Source organism: Vicugna pacos, unplaced genomic scaffold, assembly GCF_048564905.1.
Source record: "Vicugna pacos unplaced genomic scaffold, VicPac4 scaffold_20, whole genome shotgun sequence".
NCBI lineage: Eukaryota > Metazoa > Chordata > Mammalia > Artiodactyla > Camelidae > Vicugna > Vicugna pacos.
Window position 1 is genome coordinate 96,000,444 of NW_027328741.1, and position 24,218 is coordinate 96,024,661.

General features: G+C 44.9%; 2 long non-coding RNA genes across 3 annotated transcripts; both read right to left on the reverse strand.

Moving 5' to 3' along the window:
* Window positions 1-13,703: 13,703 nt before the first annotated feature.
* On the reverse strand, window positions 13,704-14,534 carry LOC140693869 (uncharacterized). Its single transcript, XR_012069575.1, has 3 exons — window positions 14,288-14,534; window positions 13,989-14,079; window positions 13,704-13,906 (listed from the first exon to the last, which is right to left on the reverse strand). It is a non-coding gene; the product is annotated as an uncharacterized lncRNA (long non-coding RNA).
* A 4,667-nt stretch (window positions 14,535-19,201) lies between these two features.
* Window positions 19,202-24,167, reverse strand: LOC140693868 (uncharacterized). 2 transcript variants are annotated; one of them, XR_012069573.1, is made up of 4 exons: window positions 24,028-24,167; window positions 20,752-20,824; window positions 19,585-19,655; window positions 19,202-19,376 (listed from the first exon to the last, which is right to left on the reverse strand). It is a non-coding gene; the product is annotated as an uncharacterized lncRNA (long non-coding RNA). The 2 variants fall into 2 exon arrangements; XR_012069574.1 differs by lacking the exon at window positions 24,028-24,167 and having other exon boundaries at window positions 20,752-20,869.
* Window positions 24,168-24,218: the final 51 nt, after the last annotated feature.

Below are 24,218 nucleotides of genomic sequence, written 5' to 3' on the forward strand. Positions count from 1 at the left end.
AACCGAACTGTGTACCAATAATAAATCAACCACACTGGTCGCGCGGTTGCGATTACCGATATGTCCCATGGCCACACCCAGTACATCTGCAGGACCAGGGACCAATTGGGAATTTTGCCAATAGAGCACGTGTGGGGCTGAATCAGAGATATCGTGCATCTGGTCTGAGGGATCCAGGGGGCCTTGAATTTGAAATCAGAATGAAAAGCCTTAGGATATGCTACATTCATAACCTGGGCTGGGATTATGGTTTGGTTTGAGTCACAGGATGCGCAACAACTCTGTGGTTGCCTTCGTGCACCCGTGCCACAAGGATGAGAGGACAAGGAAGAGTGGTCCAAGTCCACAGCGTGAGAAGAGGAAGCATTCCCTTCAGCACTATCTCCCAAAAGCGGATGCTACATTTTAGATGGCACCGGCACGGTACGGCACCTAGGACAACAAGGAAGGTCTGCGGGATCATTCCAGCAGGCCCTGATATGTGACATCCATAGATATGCTTCCACTGGTGTTTCTGTAGACAGAGAAGCTCTGGAAAGAACTGATTTCATTGGGACATTCCCGTGGCAATAAAAAGCAGAAGAGCACTCTCAGTTTGCTGTTTTGGAAACACTCCAAAATGACATAGAGAAGAATGCAGAGCTGAGAACTTTTAGAAGCTTCATTTCCACAAGAGGAAGTGTCCTGTGCACTTTCAGAAGTGTGAGATAAGTATAATCAAAATGAAGTTATGCTAATCGAAGTAGAATGGGTTGTTCATCACAACTAATGCAACACCAGCAATTGGAGATATACCAAACAACACACACAGGTACAGGTTATGGCATCAATGCCTAGGAGAAATTGTCCTCACAGAAATCCCATGGAATTGCGTAGAGACAAGAGTCTAAATTTTTCAATTAACAAAGCCCTAGAAGTCTACATTAGATACCTGATATTACCTGACCGGTAGAGATGAAGAAGAACAGTAAAAGAAACAGGAAGTACCATTTTCAGTTCCAAAGATATTGAAGGCGCAAAAGATAAGCTTTCAAACAACTAGTCTGCAAAACGCTATCCAGAACAAGTGTTGAAAATGAAGGTCAGGAAAACACTGAAGAACACCAGTGTCTCAGAATCACAAAAGGCAGAATACCAGAAAAGGGGAAGAGAAAGTCTCAACACGAGCCAAAAATATCAGGAAACTCAATGGTTGTGATAATATCAGGGCTAAAATTCAGTCCTTAGCAGACTAGATAATGCAGAGGGACGCGTGAATGACTGTGAAGACAGGGGAAGAGAAAAACCTCGGTCAGAAGCAGACATAGGAAAGCAAGTGCAAACAAATGAAAACATTGCAGTTGAACCCTGGGTTAAGACAGGGCATGAAAGAATAGAAATCATGAGTCCCAGATGGAAAAGCAAGAGATAAAGAAACAAAAAATGTCTGAAAATTTATCTGTAGAAAAATCAGACTGAAACTTGCTGAAAGCCAAGAAAGAATCATCTATGCGAATTCAGGAATTACACAGCATCCAAAGGAGGTGGAATCCCAATAGACCTACCAGCAGCTGTATGATTCAAATCAACAAAGTTCACGAATATCCGAGTGATTTAAAATGCACCTGGAGGAAACAACATAGTCACAAGGAAACCTCCAGAGGGGTTTCAGCTGATATCTCGGCAGCAATATTGCAGGACAGGGAGGAGTGCCAGGACACAGACCATAACCTGAATGGCCAAATGCTGCCACCTAGGGTAGCCTATGCCACATGAACACCATTTCAAATAACGGCAGAGCTAGAGAATTCTACAGACCGGCAAATCTTAAAAGAATTCAGCAGTTCAAAAGTTTTTCTAAAAGAAAGGTTGAGAAAACTCCCCTGAATAGAAAAGCAGCAAGATGGAATGGAAAGAAGAAACCATTATTGGAAATGCAAGAAGAGCATGTGTGGCAGAGAAGAAAGAAGAAGAACTTAAGGAGGACATCAAAACCCTAAAGATGGGAGAGGGAAGCAGGAAATCATAGGTGATTGGAAGCACTCTCTTAAGTGAATCAGCTTATTTGACTCTGTTTGAAGCGAAAGGAGAGATGCATGGCCTGACGTGTTTGCAAAACAAGCGAGAAGAAGACCAACAAAGAATCAAACCAACAAACAAGCACCAAAATGGTATGGTTGGCTGACATATACAAAGGGAACCATGATTATTCAAAAGAAAATACTCAAGGTGAGGTCAAGGGTCATTCAGAACGCATCGACCCAGTATCGTGGCTTGCATGTACTCAGCACACTTGTATTCGGAAATCAGAAGCGTGCATTCATATTCGTAAGTTTTGATTCATAAGAGCATATCGTGACCTAACACTAATGCCGATTTGGAATCAAATGGATTCCTAGTCCGTGATGTAGACTTGTATGTCTTCCAACAGGATGAAGGAATGCCATATTCTAGGCTACGTAGAGAAGAAATGTAAGAAGCCTATAACAAAGGCAAGTAGCTCTGCCAAAGTGTACTAAGTGCAAAAGAGACCGACAGCAAAGTGCACATTGGGGTTGGTTTCATTTCTTGGAATTTCAGCCCCCATGAATCCAATGGATCCATGTCCTGAGAGTGTGGGTGTTTCAGCAGAAATCAGGCGACGCATATGTATTCCGGGTGTACGGATCTTATAGGAACATAAGTCTCCTTTAGTGGGTCCCTGTGTACTGTGAACTGTTAGAAAGTTTAAAGACGTGTGAAACCATCAACTGAAAAGGGACACACTTCCCTCCATTGGTACGGTGCATAGAGCTCTGAACAAAAGGAAAGAGGGAAGAAGAAAGGCCCATGGGACGCTAGTGGGTAGAATCACATTTACCTTAGGAACCTCTCGTCGGATGCAGCCCCTCCCCCAACACTGACAAGATGCAGCAGCCATTGGGGATGGCAGTTAGCGGTTGGATTCCAGGTGGAATGTTGGTGTTTACCGCGAGGCTTGTTGTGGCTGTTGGATCCTAGGTAACCGGGCAGAGTTCTGTGGGTGGATCAGTGTGATGGAGGGGCTGCCGCCCTCTGTGGAGCTTGGCTTAGGTGTTTGGTCCGGGAAGCTGTGTAAGTTCGAGATACTGCTGCTGCCCAAAGACCTGAGGTCACAGGTCAGTTTCCAGAACCTGAAAGGGCAGACAGTGGAAGATCTGCCTGTCATCAGCTTACTGGTCAGGCTCCGAGGTACTTTCAGACTTGCCCAGTCCTGGTGAAGTCGACTTTAGGGGAGACACGAAGAGAAGCTGGCCGATAAGCTGGCTGCACGGATTGAGGAGAGATGCGAACACATGGATGAGAGATGTTCTGCTACAATGGAGAATACTGGCGTGGAGACAGCTGTAGAGGATACCAGACTCAAAAGACATTCATGAGACATATTGAAACTCACTGATACAGGCAGAAACATACGGAGTGCCAACGTGGACTTGAGGAAGTTCCTCAATTCTCTTCTCCAATAACGGGTCCAAGGTCCCTGACGTCTGAAGGAGAAGAAATGGCAGAGATGATCAAAACGCTCCTGTTCTTGGAAGAGGTCGTGAGAATCCACACGTCCCAAGGGGCATTCCCAAGCCATTCAGACCAAAATTCAACAAGCCCAGGTAAGCCTTTTCCCAGGTTTGGGCCTAGCTAGTGAGCACTTGCCCTTGCCTCCCCTCCACTCAGGCATCCATTTTGAAGGATCAGTACCTGAGCTGCAATGAAGCCATTACGAGAAGAGCAAGCCCCTCCTAGAATCAGAGTTCCTCCAGCTTCACTCTCTGTGAACAACAGTGAACACCTTAAAGGTCAAATAGTCTCGGCTGAAATAGATAAAATTGAATACTTAGCTCACACCTAGAAACGATGTCCTTCCGCTAGATTCAGCAAATGTTGTGTTTATGTCTTCCCTGGGGTGAAGGGAGTGTGGTAAGTGAGGGGAATCTTTGACTGAACATGAATCTGTATTAGGCTTCAGTTTTTCAAGACAGTGAAGGTAAATAGTACAAGTCAGAAAGTGAACTGAACTGTAAAAGTCGCCAATGACATTAAAGACACAGCTTATGTGGATCGTCTTTCACTTGAGTCAAGCCCCCGGGGGCACTATATCATGGGGGTGCAGACTTGGTTGCGTTAAATGGCTTTAAACTACAGGATCGGATGATTAAGCGTTCTCAACACTGATAGAAAAACACCTGGTTCTCAATAGACTAGCATAACTGCAGCAGGATTCTCCTAGCTAGAATGCCTCTAGGTGCTTTTGGATTCAAACCTAAATGTATATATTTGGTTTGTTTCCTCTTGTATTTTCCTAGAGAGGGATGTTACCCCTTGAAATGCCAACATTGGCCAGTAGGTGTCATTGGGATACAGGGCACCACATGCACAAGTGTATCCAAGGTTGGGGGTTATTCCATGTTTCCAAAAGTTATTTCATGGTTCCTGTTGGTTTCGGAGGCTTCAACCTTAAAGAGCTGACATGACCCCTTGAACAGTTTGGACTGCTAGTTTGCATTCTATCTGTCTAGCTTTTCCGTCGAGCTGACACAATGTTACCAAAATTGACAAGTCTGGCTTCTAGGTCGATTGAGTGTGTTTCAAAAAATAACTCCATTTTCGTATAACTCCCAAAACATGTAAATGAGTTCTGTTAAACTTCTTAAAGACTGCAAATGGGATATCAACACAATGTCAAAATAGTTGTCTTCGGACAATCCCTCCCACCACGGCTGTATAGAAACCAAGAGCTAAGCAAATATCACATTTCTGTGAAATGTATCTGGATAGTGTTGATTCATCGATGCCCAGTTGGCAGAGAAGAAGTGCAACCTGCACTCACTCGCTCCCATGTACAGAGCAATGGAAACATCCACTCACCCAGCCCTTAGCATAGGACACTGGCCGAAGAGAGGTCTGTTACTCCCAAAGACAGGATGAGGCCTCAGGACACCTGGAAGCAGGAGAATGCAAAGCAGGGAATGGAAACCAGTGCAGGTTCGGACCCCTGGTGATGGAGCAACAAGGGTGAAACTCTGTTTAACGTGGACGCACACTCCCAAGCGGACAGGAGACATGGGTTTGAAGGTGATGTGCTGAGATTTACAAGAGTGCACAGCAGATGCTTGGCTGAGAGAACTCAAAGAAACCAGCGCAAAATATCCCCACAGTTAATTCTGAGACCAAGATCCCAGCTGCCAAATTTGAGGTAGCAGAGGCAATGGTCAGTGAGGCATAGAGCTAGGGATGATGGCACACGCTGAGTCTCAGGGATCTGGAGTGCGTTGTGGGATGTGGTGGGTCGAATCAAGAGAGCAAACCGAACTGTGTACCAATAATAAATCAACCACACTGGTCGCGCGGTTGCGATTACCGATATGTCCCATGGCCACACCCAGTACATCTGCAGGACCAGGGACCAATTGGGAATTTTGCCAATAGAGCACGTGTGGGGCTGAATCAGAGATATCGTGCATCTGGTCTGAGGGATCCAGGGGGCCTTGAATTTGAAATCAGAATGAAAAGCCTTAGGATATGCTACATTCATAACCTGGGCTGGGATTATGGTTTGGTTTGAATCACAGGATGCGCAACAACTCTGTGGTTGCCTTCGTGCACCCGTGCCACAAGGATGAGAGGACAAGGAAGAGTGGTCCAAGTCCACAGCGCGAGAAGAGGAAGCATTCCCTTCAGCACTATCTCCCAAAAGCGGATGCTACATTTTGGATGGCACCGGCACGGTACGGCACCTAGGACAACAAGGAAGGTCTGCGGGATCATTCCAGCAGGCCCTGATATGTGACATCCATAGATATGCTTCCACTGGTGTTTCTGTAGACAGAGAAGCTCTGGAAAGAACTGATTTCATTGGGACATTCCCGTGGCAATAAAAAGCAGAAGAGCACTCTCAGTTTGCTGTTTTGGAAACACTCCAAAATGACATAGAGAAGAATGCAGAGCTGAGAACTTTTAGAAGCTTCATTTCCACAAGAGGAAGTGTCCTGTGCACTTTCAGAAGTGTGAGATAAGTATAATCAAAATGAAGTTATGCTAATCGAAGTAGAATGGGTTGTTCATCACAACTAATGCAACACCAGCAATTGGAGATATACCAAACAACACACACAGGTACAGGTTATGGCATCAATGCCTAGGAGAAATTGTCCTCACAGAAATCCCATGGAATTGCGTAGAGACAAGAGTCTAAATTTTTCAATTAACAAAGCCCTAGAAGTCTACATTAGATACCTGATATTACCTGACCAGTAGAGATGAAGAAGAACAGTAAAAGAAACAGGAAGTACCATTTTCAGTTCCAAAGATATTGAAGGCGCAAAAGATAAGCTTTCAAACAACTAGTCTGCAAAACGCTATCCAGAACAAGTGTTGAAAATGAAGGTCAGGAAAACACTGAAGAACACCAGTGTCTCAGAATCACAAAAGGCAGAATACCAGAAAAGGGGAAGAGAAAGTCTCAACACGAGCCAAAAATATCAGGAAACTCAATGGTTGTGATAATATCAGGGCTAAAATTCAGTCCTTAGCAGACTAGATAATGCAGAGGGACGCGTGAATGACTGTGAAGACAGGGGAAGAGAAAAACCTCGGTCAGAAGCAGACATAGGAAAGCAAGTGCAAACAAATGAAAAAATTGCAGTTGAACCCTGGGTTAAGACAGGGCATGAAAGAATAGAAATCATGAGTTCCAGATGGAAAAGCAAGAGATAAAGAAACAAAAAGTGTCTGAAAATTTATCTGTAGAAAAATCAGACTGAAACTTGCTGAAAGCCAAGAAAGAATCATCTATGCGAATTCAGGAATTACACAGCATCCGAAGGAGGTGGAATCCCAATAGACCTACCAGCAGCTGTATGATTCAAATCAACAAAGTTCACGAATATCCGAGTGATTTAAAATGCACCTGGAGGAAACAACATAGTCACAAGGAAACCTCCAGAGGGGTTTCAGCTGATATCTCGGCAGCAATATTGCAGGACAGGGAGGAGTGCCAGGACACAGACCATATCCTGAATGGCCAAATGCTGCCACCTAGGGTAGCCTATGCCTCATGAACACCATTTCAAATAACGGCAGAGCTAGAGAATTCTACAGACCGGCAAATCTTAAAAGAATTCAGCAGTTCAAAAGTTTTTCTAAAAGAAAGGTTGAGAAAACTCCCCTGAATAGAAAAGCAGCAAGATGGAATGGAAAGAAGAAACCATTATTGGAAATGCAAGAAGAGCATGTGTGGCAGAGAAGAAAGAAGAAGAACTTAAGGAGGACATCAAAACCCTAAAGATGGGAGAGGGAAGCAGGAAACCATAGGTGATTGGAAGCACTCTCTTAAGTGAATCAGCTTATTTGACTCTGTTTGAAGCGAAAGGAGAGATGCATGGCCTGACGTGTTTGCAAAACAAGCGAGAAGAAGACCAACAAAGAATCAAACCAACAAACAAGCACCAAAATGGTATGGTTGGCTGACATATACAAAGGGAACCATGATTATTCAAAAGAAAATACTCAAGGTGAGGTCAAGGGTCATTCAGAACGCATCGACCCAGTATCGTGGCTTGCATGTACTCAGCACACTTGTATTCGGAAATCAGAAGCGTGCATTCATATTCGTAAATTTTGATTCATAAGAGCATATCGTGACCTAACACTAATGCCGATTTGGAATCAAATGGATTCCTAGTCCGTGATGTAGACTTGTATGTCTTCCAACAGGATGAAGGAATGCCATATTCTAGGCTACGTAGAGAAGAAATGTAAGAAGCCTATAACAAAGGCAAGTAGCTCTGCCAAAGTGTACTAAGTGCAAAAGAGACCGACAGCAAAGTGCACATTGGGGTTGGTTTCATTTCTTGGAATTTCAGCCCCCATGAATCCAATGGATCCATGTCCTGAGAGTGTGGGTGTTTCAGCAGAAATCAGGCGACGCATATGTATTCCGGGTGTACGGATATTATAGGAACATAAGTCTCCTTTAGTGGGTCCCTGTGTACTGTGAACTGTTAGAAAGTTTAAAGACGTGTGAAACCATCAACTGAAAAGGGACACACTTCCCTCCATTGGTACGGTGCATAGAGCTCTGAACAAAAGGAAAGAGGGAAGAAGAAAGGCCCATGGGACGCTAGTGGGTAGAATCACATTTACCTTAGGAACCTCTCGTCGGATGCAGCCCCTCCCCCAACACTGACAAGATGCAGCAGCCATTGGGGATGGCAGTTAGCGGTTGGATTCCAGGTGGAATGTTGGTGTGTACCGCGAGGCTTGTTGTGGCTGTTGGATCCTAGGTAACCGGGCAGAGTTCTGTGGGTGGATCAGTGTGATGGAGGGGCTGCCGCCCTCTGTGGAGCTTGGCTTAGGTGTTTGGTCCGGGAAGCTGTGTAAGTTCGAGATACTGCTGCTGCCCAAAGACCTGAGGTCACAGGTCAGTTTCCAGAACCTGAAAGGGCAGACAGTGGAAGATCTGCCTGTCATCAGCTTACTGGTCAGGCTCCGAGGTACTTTCAGACTTGCCCAGTCCTGGTGAAGTCGACTTTAGGGGAGACACGAAGAGAAGCTGGCCGATAAGCTGGCTGCACGGATTGAGGAGAGATGCGAACACATGGATGAGAGATGTTCTGCTACAATGGAGAATACTGGCGTGGAGACAGCTGTAGAGGATACCAGGCTCAAAAGACATTCATGAGACATATTGAAACTCACTGATACAGGCAGAAACATACGGAGTGCCAACGTGGACTTGAGGAAGTTCCTCAATTCTCTTCTCCAATAACGGGTCCAAGGTCCCTGACGTCTGAAGGAGAAGAAATGGCAGAGATGATCAAAACGCTCCTGTTCTTGGAAGAGGTCGTGAGAATCCACACGTCCCAAGGGGCATTCCCAAGCCATTCAGACCAAAATTCAACAAGCCCAGGTAAGCCTTTTCCCAGGTTTGGGCCTAGCTAGTGAGCACTTGCCCTTGCCTCCCCTCCACTCAGGCATCCATTTTGAAGGATCAGTACCTGAGCTGCAATGAAGCCATTACGAGAAGAGCAAGCCCCTCCTAGAATCAGAGTTCCTCCAGCTTCACTCTCTGTGAACAACAGTGAACACCTTAAAGGTCAAATAGTCTCGGCTGAAATAGATAAAATTGAATACTTAGCTCACACCTAGAAACGATGTCCTTCCGCTAGATTCAGCAAATGTTGTGTTTATGTCTTCCCTGGGGTGAAGGGAGTGTGGTAAGTGAGGGGAATCTTTGACTGAACATGAATCTGTATTAGGCTTCAGTTTTTCAAGACAGTGAAGGTAAATAGTACAAGTCAGAAAGTGAACTGAACTGTAAAAGTCGCCAATGACATTAAAGACACAGCTTATGTGGATCGTCTTTCACTTGAGTCAAGCCCCCGGGGGCACTATATCATGGGGGTGCAGACTTGGTTGCGTTAAATGGCTTTAAACTACAGGATCGGATGATTAAGCGTTCTCAACACTGATAGAAAAACACCTGGTTCTCAATAGACTAGCATAACTGCAGCAGGATTCTCCTAGCTAGAATGCCTCTAGGTGCTTTTGGATTCAAACCTAAATGTATATATTTGGTTTGTTTCCTCTTGTATTTTCCTAGAGAGGGATGTTACCCCTTGAAATGCCAACATTGGCCAGTAGGTGTCATTGGGATACAGGGCACCACATGCACAAGTGTATCCAAGGTTGGGGGTTATTCCATGTTTCCAAAAGTTATTTCATGGTTCCTGTTGGTTTCGGAGGCTTCAACCTTAAAGAGCTGACATGACCCCTTGAACAGTTTGGACTGCTAGTTTGCATTCTATCTGTCTAGCTTTTCCATCGAGCTGACACAATGTTACCAAAATTGACAAGTCTGGCTTCTAGGTCGATTGAGTGTGTTTCAAAAAATAACTCCATTTTCATATAACTCCCAAAACATGTAAATGAGTTCTGTTAAACTTCTTAAAGACTGCAAATGGGATATCAACACAATGTCAAAATAGTTGTCTTCGGACAATCCCTCCCACCACGGCTGTATAGAAACCAAGAGCTAAGCAAATATCACATTTCTGTGAAATGTATCTGGATAGTGTTGATTCATCGATGCCCAGTTGGCAGAGAAGAAGTGCAACCTGCACTCACTCGCTCCCATGTACAGAGCAATGGAAACATCCACTCACCCAGCCCTTAGCATAGGACACTGGCCGAAGAGAGGTCTGTTACTCCCAAAGACAGGATGAGGCCTCAGGACACCTGGAAGCAGGAGAATGCAAAGCAGGGAATGGAAACCAGTGCAGGTTCGGACCCCTGGTGATGGAGCAACAAGGGTGAAACTCTGTTTAACTTGGACGCACACTCTCAAGCGGACAGGAGACATGGGTTTGAAGGTGATGTGCTGAGATTTACAAGAGTGCACAGCAGATGCTTGGCTGAGAGAACTCAAAGAAACCAGCGCAAAATATCCCCACAGTTAATTCTGAGACCAAGATCCCAGCTGCCAAATTTGAGGTAGCAGAGGCAATGGTCAGTGAGGCATAGAGCTAGGGATGATGGCACACGCTGAGTCTCAGGGATCTGGAGTGCGTTGTGGGATGTGGTGGGTCGAATCAAGAGAGCAAACCGAACTGTGTACCAATAATAAATCAACCACACTGGTCGCGCGGTTGCGATTACCGATATGTCCCATGGCCACACCCAGTACATCTGCAGGACCAGGGACCAATTGGGAATTTTGCCAATAGAGCACATGTGGGGCTGAATCAGAGATATCGTGCATCTGGTCTGAGGGATCCAGGGGGCCTTGAATTTGAAATCAGAATGAAAAGCCTTAGGATCTGCTACATTCATAACCTGGGCTGGGATTATGTTTTGGTTTGAGTCACAGGATGCGCAACAACTCTGTGGTTGCCTTCGTGCACCCGTGCCACAAGGATGAGAGGACAAGGAAGAGTGGTCCAAGTCCACAGCGCGAGAAGAGGAAGCATTCCCTTCAGCACTATCTCCCAAAAGCGGATGCTACATTTTGGATGGCACCGGCACGGTACGGCACCTAGGACAACAAGGAAGGTCTGCGGGATCATTCCAGCAGGCCCTGATATGTGACATCCATAGATATGCTTCCACTGGTGTTTCTGTAGACAGAGAAGCTCTGGAAAGAACTGATTTCATTGGGACATTCCCGTGGCAATAAAAAGCAGAAGAGCACTCTCAGTTTGCTGTTTTGGAAACACTCCAAAATGACATAGAGAAGAATGCAGAGCTGAGAACTTTTAGAAGCTTCATTTCCACAAGAGGAAGTGTCCTGTGCACTTTCAGAAGTGTGAGATAAGTATAATCAAAATGAAGTTATGCTAATCGAAGTAGAATGGGTTGTTCATCACAACTAATGCAACACCAGCAATTGGAGATATACCAAACAACACACACAGGTACAGGTTATGGCATCAATGCCTAGGAGAAATTGTCCTCACAGAAATCCCATGGAATTGCGTAGAGACAAGAGTCTAAATTTTTCAATTAACAAAGCCCTAGAAGTCTACATTAGATACCTGATATTACCTGACCAGTAGAGATGAAGAAGAACAGTAAAAGAAACAGGAAGTACCATTTTCAGTTCCAAAGATATTGAAGGCGCAAAAGATAAGCTTTCAAACAACTAGTCTGCAAAACGCTATCCAGAACAAGTGTTGAAAATGAAGGTCAGGAAAACACTGAAGAACACCAGTGTCTCAGAATCACAAAAGGCAGAATACCAGAAAAGGGGAAGAGAAAGTCTCAACACGAGCCAAAAATATCAGGAAACTCAATGGTTGTGATAATATCAGGGCTAAAATTCAGTCCTTAGCAGACTAGATAATGCAGAGGGACGCGTGAATGACTGTGAAGACAGGGGAAGAGAAAAACCTCGGTCAGAAGCAGACATAGGAAAGCAAGTGCAAACAAATGAAAAAATTGCAGTTGAACCCTGGGTTAAGACAGGGCATGAAAGAATAGAAATCATGAGTCCCAGATGGAAAAGCAAGAGATAAAGAAACAAAAAGTGTCTGAAAATTTATCTGTAGAAAAATCAGACTGAAACTTGCTGAAAGCCAAGAAAGAATCATCTATGCGAATTCAGGAATTACACAGCATCCGAAGGAGGTGGAATCCCAATAGACCTACCAGCAGCTGTATGATTCAAATCAACAAAGTTCACGAATATCCGAGTGATTTAAAATGCACCTGGAGGAAACAACATAGTCACAAGGAAACCTCCAGAGGGGTTTCAGCTGATATCTCGGCAGCAATATTGCAGGACAGGGAGGAGTGCCAGGACACAGACCATATCCTGAATGGCCAAATGCTGCCACCTAGGGTAGCCTATGCCTCATGAACACCATTTCAAATAACGGCAGAGCTAGAGAATTCTACAGACCGGCAAATCTTAAAAGAATTCAGCAGTTCAAAAGTTTTTCTAAAAGAAAGGTTGAGAAAACTCCCCTGAATAGAAAAGCAGCAAGATGGAATGGAAAGAAGAAACCATTATTGGAAATGCAAGAAGAGCATGTGTGGCAGAGAAGAAAGAAGAAGAACTTAAGGAGGACATCAAAACCCTAAAGATGGGAGAGGGAAGCAGGAAATCATAGGTGATTGGAAGCACTCTCTTAAGTGAATCAGCTTATTTGACTCTGTTTGAAGCGAAAGGAGAGATGCATGGCCTGACGTGTTTGCAAAACAAGCGAGAAGAAGACCAACAAAGAATCAAACCAACAAACAAGCACCAAAATGGTATGGTTGGCTGACATATACAAAGAGAACCATGATTATTCAAAAGAAAATACTCAAGGTGAGGTCAAGGGTCATTCAGAACGCATCGACCCAGTATCGTGGCTTGCATGTACTCAGCACACTTGTATTCGGAAATCAGAAGCGTGCATTCATATTCGTAAATTTTGATTCATAAGAGCATATCGTGACCTAACACTAATGCCGATTTGGAATCAAATGGATTCCTAGTCCGTGATGTAGACTTGTATGTCTTCCAACAGGATGAAGGAATGCCATATTCTAGGCTACGTAGAGAAGAAATGTAAGAAGCCTATAACAAAGGCAAGTAGCTCTGCCAAAGTGTACTAAGTGCAAAAGAGACCGACAGCAAAGTGCACATTGGGGTTGGTTTCATTTCTTGGAATTTCAGCCCCCATGAATCCAATGGATCCATGTCCTGAGAGTGTGGGTGTTTCAGCAGAAATCAGGCGACGCATATGTATTCCGGGTGTACGGATATTATAGGAACATAAGTCTCCTTTAGTGGGTCCCTGTGTACTGTGAACTGTTAGAAAGTTTAAAGACGTGTGAAACCATCAACTGAAAAGGGACACACTTCCCTCCATTGGTACGGTGCATAGAGCTCTGAACAAAAGGAAAGAGGGAAGAAGAAAGGCCCATGGGACGCTAGTGGGTAGAATCACATTTACCTTAGGAACCTCTCGTCGGATGCAGCCCCTCCCCCAACACTGACAAGATGCAGCAGCCATTGGGGATGGCAGTTAGCGGTTGGATTCCAGGTGGAATGTTGGTGTTTACCGCGAGGCTTGTTGTGGCTATTGGATCCTAGGTAACCGGGCAGAGTTCTGTGGGTGGATCAGTGTGATGGAGGGGCTGCCGCCCTCTGTGGAGCTTGGCTTAGGTGTTTGGTCCGGGAAGCTGTGTAAGTTCGAGATACTGCTGCTGCCCAAAGACCTGAGGTCACAGGTCAGTTTCCAGAACCTGAAAGGGCAGACAGTGGAAGATCTGCCTGTCATCAGCTTACTGGTCAGGCTCCGAGGTACTTTCAGACTTGCCCAGTCCTGGTGAAGTCGACTTTAGGGGAGACACGAAGAGAAGCTGGCCGATAAGCTGGCTGCACGGATTGAGGAGAGATGCGAACACATGGATGAGAGATGTTCTGCTACAATGGAGAATACTGGCGTGGAGACAGCTGTAGAGGATACCAGGCTCAAAAGACATTCATGAGACATATTGAAACTCACTGATACAGGCAGAAACATACGGAGTGCCAACGTGGACTTGAGGAAGTTCCTCAATTCTCTTCTCCAATAACGGGTCCAAGGTCCCTGACGTCTGAAGGAGAAGAAATGGCAGAGATGATCAAAACGCTCCTGTTCTTGGAAGAGGTCGTGAGAATCCACACGTCCCAAGGGGCATTCCCAAGCCATTCAGACCAAAATTCAACAAGCCCAGGTAAGCCTTTTCCCAGGTTTGGGCCTAGCTAGTGAGCACTTGCCCTTGCCTCCCCTCCACTCAGGCATCCATTTTGAAGGATCAGTACCTGAGCTGCAATGAAGCCATTACGAGAAGAGCAAGCCCCTCCTAGAATCAGAGTTCCTCCAGCTTCACTCTCTGTGAACAACAGTGAACACCTTAAAGGTCAAATAGTCTCGGCTGAAATAGATAAAATTGAATACTTAGCTCACACCTAGAAACGATGTCCTTCCGCTAGATTCAGCAAATGTTGTGTTTATGTCTTCCCTGGGGTGAAGGGAGTGTGGTAAGTGAGGGGAATCTTTGACTGAACATGAACCTGTATTAGGCTTCAGTTTTTCAAGACAGTGAAGGTAAATAGTACAAGTCAGAAAGTGAACTGAACTGTAAAAGTCGCCAATGACATTAAAGACACAGCTTATGTGGATCGTCTTTCACTTGAGTCAAGCCCCCGGGGGCACTATATCATGGGGGTGCAGACTTGGTTGCGTTAAATGGCTTTAAACTACAGGATCGGATGATTAAGCGTTCTCAACACTGATAGAAAAACACCTGGTTCTCAATAGACTAGCATAACTGCAGCAGGATTCTCCTAGCTAGAATGCCTCTAGGTGCTTTTGGATTCAAACCTAAATGTATATATTTGGTTTGTTTCCTCTTGTATTTTCCTAGAGAGGGATGTTACCCCTTGAAATGCCAACATTGGCCAGTAGGTGTCATTGGGATACAGGGCACCACATGCACAAGTGTATCCAAGGTTGGGGGTTATTCCATGTTTCCAAAAGTTATTTCATGGTTCCTGTTGGTTTCGGAGGCTTCAACCTTAAAGAGCTGACATGACCCCTTGAACAGTTTGGACTGCTAGTTTGCATTCTATCTGTCTAGCTTTTCCGTCGAGCTGACACAATGTTACCAAAATTGACAAGTCTGGCTTCTAGGTCGATTGAGTGTGTTTCAAAAAATAACTCCATTTTCGTATAACTCCCAAAACATGTAAATGAGTTCTGTTAAACTTCTTAAAGACTGCAAATGGGATATCAACACAATGTCAAAATAGTTGTCTTCGGACAATCCCTCCCACCACGGCTGTATAGAAACCAAGAGCTAAGCAAATATCACATTTCTGTGAAATGTATCTGGATAGTGTTGATTCATCGATGCCCAGTTGGCAGAGAAGAAGTGCAACCTGCACTCACTCGCTCCCATGTACAGAGCAATGGAAACATCCACTCACCCAGCCCTTAGCATAGGACACTGGCCGAAGAGAGGTCTGTTACTCCCAAAGACAGGATGAGGCCTCAGGACACCTGGAAGCAGGAGAATGCAAAGCAGGGAATGGAAACCAGTGCAGGTTCGGACCCCTGGTGATGGAGCAACAAGGGTGAAACTCTGTTTAACTTGGACGCACACTCTCAAGCGGACAGGAGACATGGGTTTGAAGGTGATGTGCTGAGATTTACAAGAGTGCACAGCAGATGCTTGGCTGAGAGAACTCAAAGAAACCAGCGCAAAATATCCCCACAGTTAATTCTGAGACCAAGATCCCAGCTGCCAAATTTGAGGTAACAGAGGCAATGGTCAGTGAGGCATAGAGCTAGGGATGATGGCACACGCTGAGTCTCAGGGATCTGGAGTGCGTTGTGGGATGTGGTGGGTCGAATCAAGAGAGCAAACCGAACTGTGTACCAATAATAAATCAACCACACTGGTCGCGCGGTTGCGATTACCGATATGTCCCATGGCCACACCCAGTACATCTGCAGGACCAGGGACCAATTGGGAATTTTGCCAATAGAGCACATGTGGGGCTGAATCAGAGATATCGTGCATCTGGTCTGAGGGATCCAGGGGGCCTTGAATTTGAAATCAGAATGAAAAGCCTTAGGATCTGCTACATTCATAACCTGGGCTGGGATTATGTTTTGGTTTGAGTCACAGGATGCGCAACAACTCTGTGGTTGCCTTCGTGCACCCGTGCCACAAGGATGAGAGGACAAGGAAGAGTGGTCCAAGTCCACAGCGCAAGAAGAGGAAGCATTCCCTTCAGCACTATCTCCCAAAAGCGGATGCTACATTTTGGATGGCACCGGCACGGTACGGCACCTAGGACAACAAGGAAGGTCTGCGGGATCATTCCAGCAGGCCCTGATATGTGACATCCATAGATATGCTTCCACTGGTGTTTCTGTAGACAGAGAAGCTCTGGAAAGAACTGATTTCATTGGGACATTCCCGTGGCAATAAAAAGCAGAAGAGCACTCTCAGTTTGCTGTTTTGGAAACACTCCAAAATGACATAGAGAAGAATGCAGAGCTGAGAACTTTTAGAAGCTTCATTTCCACAAGAGGAAGTGTCCTGTGCACTTTCAGAAGTGTGAGATAAGTATAATCAAAATGAAGTTATGCTAATCGAAGTAGAATGGGTTGTTCATCACAACTAATGCAACACCAGCAATTGGAGATATACCAAACAACACACACAGGTACAGGTTATGGCATCAATGCCTAGGAGAAATTGTCCTCACAGAAATCCCATGGAATTGCGTAGAGACAAGAGTCTAAATTTTTCAATTAACAAAGCCCTAGAAGTCTACATTAGATACCTGATATTACCTGACCAGTAGAGATGAAGAAGAACAGTAAAAGAAACAGGAAGTACCATTTTCAGTTCCAAAGATATTGAAGGCGCAAAAGATAAGCTTTCAAACAACTAGTCTGCAAAACGCTATCCAGAACAAGTGTTGAAAATGAAGGTCAGGAAAACACTGAAGAACACCAGTGTCTCAGAATCACAAAAGGCAGAATACCAGAAAAGGGGAAGAGAAAGTCTCAACACGAGCCAAAAATATCAGGAAACTCAATGGTTGTGATAATATCAGGGCTAAAATTCAGTCCTTAGCAGACTAGATAATGCAGAGGGACGCGTGAATGACTGTGAAGACAGGGGAAGAGAAAAACCTCGGTCAGAAGCAGACATAGGAAAGCAAGTGCAAACAAATGAAAACATTGCAGTTGAACCCTGGGTTAAGACAGGGCATGAAAGAATAGAAATCATGAGTCCCAGATGGAAAAGCAAGAGATAAAGAAACAAAAAATGTCTGAAAATTTATCTGTAGAAAAATCAGACTGAAACTTGCTGAAAGCCAAGAAAGAATCATCTATGCGAATTCAGGAATTACACAGCATCCGAAGGAGGTGGAATCCCAATAGACCTACCAGCAGCTGTATGATTCAAATCAACAAAGTTCACGAATATCCGAGTGATTTAAAATGCACCTGGAGGAAACAACATAGTCACAAGGAAACCTCCAGAGGGGTTTCAGCTGATATCTCGGCAGCAATATTGCAGGACAGGGAGGAGTGCCAGGACACAGACCATATCCTGAATGGCCAAATGCTGCCACCTAGGGTAGCCTATGCCACATGAACACCATTTCAAATAACGGCAGAGCTAGAGAATTCTACAGACCGGCAAATCTTAAAAGAATTCAGCAGTTCAAAAGTTTTTCTAAAAGAAAGGTTGAGAAAACTCCCCTGAATAGAAAAGCAGCAAGATGGAATGGAAAGAAGAAACCATTATTGGAAATGCAAGAAGAGCATGTGTGGCAGAGAAGAAAGAAGAAGAACTTAAGGAGGACATCAAAACCCTAAAGATGGGAGAGGGTAGCAGGAAACCATAGGTGATTGGAAGCACTCTCTTAAGTGAATCAGCTTATTTGACTCTGTTTGAAGCGAAAGGAGAGATGCATGGCCTGACGTGTTTGCAAAACAAGCGAGAAGAAGACCAACAAAGAATCAAACCAACAAACAAGCACCAAAATGGTATGGTTGGCTGACATATACAAAGAGAACCATGATTATTCAAAAGAAAATACTCAAGGTGAGGTCAAGGGTCATTCAGAACGCATCGACCCAGTATCGTGGCTTGCATGTACTCAGCACACTTGTATTCGGAAATCAGAAGCGTGCATTCATATTCGTAAATTTTGATTCATAAGAGCATATCGTGACCTAACACTAATGCCGATTTGGAATCAAATGGATTCCTAGTCCGTGATGTAGACTTGTATGTCTTCCAACAGGATGAAGGAATGCCATATTCTAGGCTACGTAGAGAAGAAATGTAAGAAGCCTATAACAAAGGCAAGTAGCTCTGCCAAAGTGTACTAAGTGCAAAAGAGACCGACAGCAAAGTGCACATTGGGGTTGGTTTCATTTCTTGGAATTTCAGCCCCCATGAATCCAATGGATCCATGTCCTGAGAGTGTGGGTGTTTCAGCAGAAATCAGGCGACGCATATGTATTCCGGGTGTACGGATATTATAGGAACATAAGTCTCCTTTAGTGGGTCCCTGTGTACTGTGAACTGTTAGAAAGTTTAAAGACGTGTGAAACCATCAACTGAAAAGGGACACACTTCCCTCCATTGGTACGGTGCATAGAGCTCTGAACAAAAGGAAAGAGGGAAGAAGAAAGGCCCATGGGACGCTAGTGGGTAGAATCACATTTACCTTAGGAACCTCTCGTCGGATGCAGCCCCTCCCCCAACACTGACAAGATGCAGCAGCCATTGGGGATGGCAGTTAGCGGTTGGATTCCAGGTGGAATGTTGGTGTTTACCGCGAGGCTTGTTGTGGCTATTGGATCCTAGGTAACCGGGCAGAGTTCTGTGGGTGGATCAGTGTGATGGAGGGGCTGCCGCCCTCTGTGGAGCTTGGCTTAGGTGTTTGGTCCGGGAAGCTGTGTAAGTTCGAGATACTGCTGCTGCCCAAAGACCTGAGGTCACAGGTCAGTTTCCAGAACCTGAAAGGGCAGACAGTGGAAGATCTGCCTGTCATCAGCTTACTGGAGAGGCTCCGAGGTACTTTCAGACTTGCCCAGTCCTGGTGAAGTCGACTTTAGGGGAGACACGAAGAGAAGCTGGCCGATAAGCTGGCTGCACGGATTGAGGAGAGATGCGAACACATGGATGAGAGATGTTCTGCTACAATGGAGAATACTGGCGTGGAGACAGCTGTAGAGGATACCAGGCTCAAAAGACATTCATGAGACATATTGAAACTCACTGATACAGGCAGAAACATACGGAGTGCCAACGTGGACTTGAGGAAGTTCCTCAATTCTCTTCTCCAATAACGGGTCCAAGGTCCCTGACGTCTGAAGGAGAAGAAATGGCAGAGATGATCAAAACGCTCCTGTTCTTGGAAGAGGTCGTGAGAATCCACACGTCCCAAGGGGCATTCCCAAGCCATTCAGACCAAAATTCAACAAGCCCAGGTAAGCCTTTTCCCAGGTTTGGGCCTAGCTAGTGAGCACTTGCCCTTGCCTCCCCTCCACTCAGGCATCCATTTTGAAGGATCAGTACCTGAGCTGCAATGAAGCCATTACGAGAAGAGCAAGCCCCTCCTAGAATCAGAGTTCCTCCAGCTTCACTCTCTGTGAACAACAGTGAACACCTTAAAGGTCAAATAGTCTCGGCTGAAATAGATAAAATTGAATACTTAGCTCACACCTAGAAACGATGTCCTTCCGCTAGATTCAGCAAATGTTGTGTTTATGTCTTCCCTGGGGTGAAGGGAGTGTGGTAAGTGAGGGGAATCTTTGACTGAACATGAATCTGTATTAGTCTTCAGTTTTTCAAGACAGTGAAGGTAAATAGTACAAGTCAGAAAGTGAACTGAACTGTAAAAGTCGCCAATGACATTAAAGACACAGCTTATGTGGATCGTCTTTCACTTGAGTCAAGCCCCCGGGGGCACTATATCATGGGGGTGCAGACTTGGTTGCGTTAAATGGCTTTAAACTACAGGATCGGATGATTAAGCGTTCTCAACACTGATAGAAAAACACCTGGTTCTCAATAGACTAGCATAACTGCAGCAGGATTCTCCTAGCTAGAATGCCTCTAGGTGCTTTTGGATTCAAACCTAAATGTATATATTTGGTTTGTTTCCTCTTGTATTTTCCTAGAGAGGGATGTTACCCCTTGAAATGCCAACATTGGCCAGTAGGTGTCATTGGGATACAGGGCACCACATGCACAAGTGTATCCAAGGTTGGGGGTTATTCCATGTTTCCAAAAGTTATTTCATGGTTCCTGTTGGTTTCGGAGGCTTCAACCTTAAAGAGCTGACATGACCCCTTGAACAGTTTGGACTGCTAGTTTGCATTCTATCTGTCTAGCTTTTCTGTCGAGCTGACACAATGTTACCAAAATTGACAAGTCTGGCTTCTAGGTCGATTGAGTGTGTTTCAAAAAATAACTCCATTTTCGTATAACTCCCAAAACATGTAAATGAGTTCTGTTAAACTTCTTAAAGACTGCAAATGGGATATCAACACAATGTCAAAATAGTTGTCTTCGGACAATCCCTCCCACCACGGCTGTATAGAAACCAAGAGCTAAGCAAATATCACATTTCTGTGAAATGTATCTGGATAGTGTTGATTCATCGATGCCCAGTTGGCAGAGAAGAAGTGCAACCTGCACTCACTCGCTCCCATGTACAGAGCAATGGAAACATCCACTCACCCAGCCCTTAGCATAGGACACTGTCCGAAGAGAGGTCTGTTACTCCCAAAGACAGGATGAGGCCTCAGGACACCTGGAAGCAGGAGAATGCAAAGCAGGGAATGGAAACCAGTGCAGGTTCGGACCCCTGGTGATGGAGCAACAAGGGTGAAACTCTGTTTAACTTGGACGCACACTCTCAAGCGGACAGGAGACATGGGTTTGAAGGTGATGTGCTGAGATTTACAAGAGTGCACAGCAGATGCTTGGCTGAGAGAACTCAAAGAAACCAGCGCAAAATATCCCCACAGTTAATTCTGAGACCAAGATCCCAGCTGCCAAATTTGAGGTAGCAGAGGCAATGGTCAGTGAGGCATAGAGCTAGGGATGATGGCACACGCTGAGTCTCAGGGATCTGGAGTGCGTTGTGGGATGTGGTGGGTCGAATCAAGAGAGCAAACCGAACTGTGTACCAATAATAAATCAACCACACTGGTCGCGCGGTTGCGATTACCGATATGTCCCATGGCCACACCCAGTACATCTGCAGGACCAGGGACCAATTGGGAATTTTGCCAATAGAGCACATGTGGGGCTGAATCAGAGATATCGTGCATCTGGTCTGAGGGATCCAGGGGGCCTTGAATTTGAAATCAGAATGAAAAGCCTTAGGATCTGCTACATTCATAACCTGGGCTGGGATTATGTTTTGGTTTGAGTCACAGGATGCGCAACAACTCTGTGGTTGCCTTCGTGCACCCGTGCCACAAGGATGAGAGGACAAGGAAGAGTGGTCCAAGTCCACAGCGCAAGAAGAGGAAGCATTCCCTTCAGCACTATCTCCCAAAAGCGGATGCTACATTTTGGATGGCACCGGCACGGTACGGCACCTAGGACAACAAGGAAGGTCTGCGGGATCATTCCAGCAGGCCCTGATATGTGACATCCATAGATATGCTTCCACTGGTGTTTCTGTAGACAGAGAAGCTCTGGAAAGAACTGATTTCATTGGGACATTCCCGTGGCAATAAAAAGCAGAAGAGCACTCTCAGTTTGCTGTTTTGGAAACACTCCAAAATGACATAGAGAAGAATGCAGAGCTGAGAACTTTTAGAAGCTTCATTTCCACAAGAGGAAGTGTCCTGTGCACTTTCAGAAGTGTGAGATAAGTATAATCAAAATGAAGTTATGCTAATCGAAGTAGAATGGGTTGTTCATCACAACTAATGCAACACCAGCAATTGGAGATATACCAAACAACACACACAGGTACAGGTTATGGCATCAATGCCTAGGAGAAATTGTCCTCACAGAAATCCCATGGAATTGCGTAGAGACAAGAGTCTAAATTTTTCAATTAACAAAGCCCTAGAAGTCTACATTAGATACCTGATATTACCTGACCAGTAGAGATGAAGAAGAACAGTAAAAGAAACAGGAAGTACCATTTTCAGTTCCAAAGATATTGAAGGCGCAAAAGATAAGCTTTCAAACAACTAGTCTGCAAAACGCTATCCAGAACAAGTGTTGAAAATGAAGGTCAGGAAAACACTGAAGAACACCAGTGTCTCAGAATCACAAAAGGCAGAATACCAGAAAAGGGGAAGAGAAAGTCTCAACACGAGCCAAAAATATCAGGAAACTCAATGGTTGTGATAATATCAGGGCTAAAATTCAGTCCTTAGCAGACTTGATAATGCAGAGGGACGCGTGAATGACTGTGAAGACAGGGGAAGAGAAAAACCTCGGTCAGAAGCAGACATAGGAAAGCAAGTGCAAACAAATGAAAACATTGCAGTTGAACCCTGGGTTAAGACAGGGCATGAAAGAATAGAAATCATGAGTCCCAGATGGAAAAGCAAGAGATAAAGAAACAAAAAATGTCTGAAAATTTATCTGTAGAAAAATCAGACTGAAACTTGCTGAAAGCCAAGAAAGAATCATCTATGCGAATTCAGGAATTACACAGCATCCGAAGGAGGTGGAATCCCAATAGACCTACCAGCAGCTGTATGATTCAAATCAACAAAGTTCACGAATATCCGAGTGATTTAAAATGCACCTGGAGGAAACAACATAGTCACAAGGAAACCTCCAGAGGGGTTTCAGCTGATATCTCGGCAGCAATATTGCAGGACAGGGAGGAGTGCCAGGACACAGACCATATCCTGAATGGCCAAATGCTGCCACCTAGGGTAGCCTATGCCACATGAACACCATTTCAAATAACGGCAGAGCTAGAGAATTCTACAGACCGGCAAATCTTAAAAGAATTCAGCAGTTCAAAAGTTTTTCTAAAAGAAAGGTTGAGAAAACTCCCCTGAATAGAAAAGCAGCAAGATGGAATGGAAAGAAGAAACCATTATTGGAAATGCAAGAAGAGCATGTGTGGCAGAGAAGAAAGAAGAAGAACTTAAGGAGGACATCAAAACCCTAAAGATGGGAGAGGGTAGCAGGAAACCATAGGTGATTGGAAGCACTCTCTTAAGTGAATCAGCTTATTTGACTCTGTTTGAAGCGAAAGGAGAGATGCATGGCCTGACGTGTTTGCAAAACAAGCGAGAAGAAGACCAACAAAGAATCAAACCAACAAACAAGCACCAAAATGGTATGGTTGGCTGACATATACAAAGAGAACCATGATTATTCAAAAGAAAATATTCAAGGTGAGGTCAAGGGTCATTCAGAACGCATCGACCCAGTATCGTGGCTTGCATGTACTCAGCACACTTGTATTCGGAAATCAGAAGCGTGCATTCATATTCGTAAATTTTGATTCATAAGAGCATATCGTGACCTAACACTAATGCCGATTTGGAATCAAATGGATTCCTAGTCCGTGATGTAGACTTGTATGTCTTCCAACAGGATGAAGGAATGCCATATTCTAGGCTACGTAGAGAAGAAATGTAAGAAGCCTATAACAAAGGCAAGTAGCTCTGCCAAAGTGTACTAAGTGCAAAAGAGACCGACAGCAAAGTGCACATTGGGGTTGGTTTCATTTCTTGGAATTTCAGCCCCCATGAATCCAATGGATCCATGTCCTGAGAGTGTGGGTGTTTCAGCAGAAATCAGGCGACGCATATGTATTCCGGGTGTACGGATATTATAGGAACATAAGTCTCCTTTAGTGGGTCCCTGTGTACTGTGAACTGTTAGAAAGTTTAAAGACGTGTGAAACCATCAACTGAAAAGGGACACACTTCCCTCCATTGGTACGGTGCATAGAGCTCTGAACAAAAGGAAAGAGGGAAGAAGAAAGGCCCATGGGACGCTAGTGGGTAGAATCACATTTACCTTAGGAACCTCTCGTCGGATGCAGCCCCTCCCCCAACACTGACAAGATGCAGCAGCCATTGGGGATGGCAGTTAGCGGTTGGATTCCAGGTGGAATGTTGGTGTTTACCGCGAGGCTTGTTGTGGCTATTGGATCCTAGGTAACCGGGCAGAGTTCTGTGGGTGGATCAGTGTGATGGAGGGGCTGCCGC